The following is a 726-nucleotide window of genomic DNA, read 5'->3' on the forward strand; positions in this document are numbered from 1 at the left end:
AATGAAGAACAGGTTGTTAAAATAAGTAAGCTTGATTTACAAATAATTCAGTTAAATAAAACTCTGAAGGTTATAGAAGAAATTTCATACAAAAAGGACAAACTGATCAAACCATCTTTTTAAACAAACCATCTGAAACAAGATATTTTAACCCTCGGGAAGGTTATGCCCCGACCTTATATAATTCTGAATATATTTTTTTCGTCCCGAGTATTCAGTAAAATTTACAAAATCTTCTGACGAGGTTGAACAAAAAGAAGATCTTAATCGTCAAAGAAAAGACAAKATGCAAGTTCCGTTTAATTATTCAAAACTAAATGAAAGTTATAAAAATCAAGAGTATGCAGTTTCAACAGATTTTATCCATAGTTATTCAAAAGCAGAACTTGAAGCAAAACCAGTTGAACCAAAACCAGTTGAACCAAAACCTTATACTCATACTCTTATTTTAGAAAAACAAGTGGTTCAGTTGGAAAAGACTTTAAATGAAAAAAGACTTTCATTTAACAAGCAAAAACAAGAATTTTTAGATAAATTTGAATTTTTACAAAATTCTATAAGAAAAACGGAACATGCTGAGTCTGAGTATTTTTCGTACGAAAAATCTTTAAGTGAAGCTAATGACTCAGAAGAAATAAATGCTTTTAATGAAGAAATTAAGTTTTCTAATATTTTAAATTCAGATGTTTGCTTAAATGATAAAGTTGATAAGTTTGATTTTACAAA

This window comes from Cynara cardunculus (assembly GCF_001531365.2).
Source record: "Cynara cardunculus var. scolymus isolate 2C chromosome LG 13, CcrdV1, whole genome shotgun sequence".
In the NCBI taxonomy this organism is placed as follows: domain Eukaryota; kingdom Viridiplantae; phylum Streptophyta; class Magnoliopsida; order Asterales; family Asteraceae; genus Cynara; species Cynara cardunculus.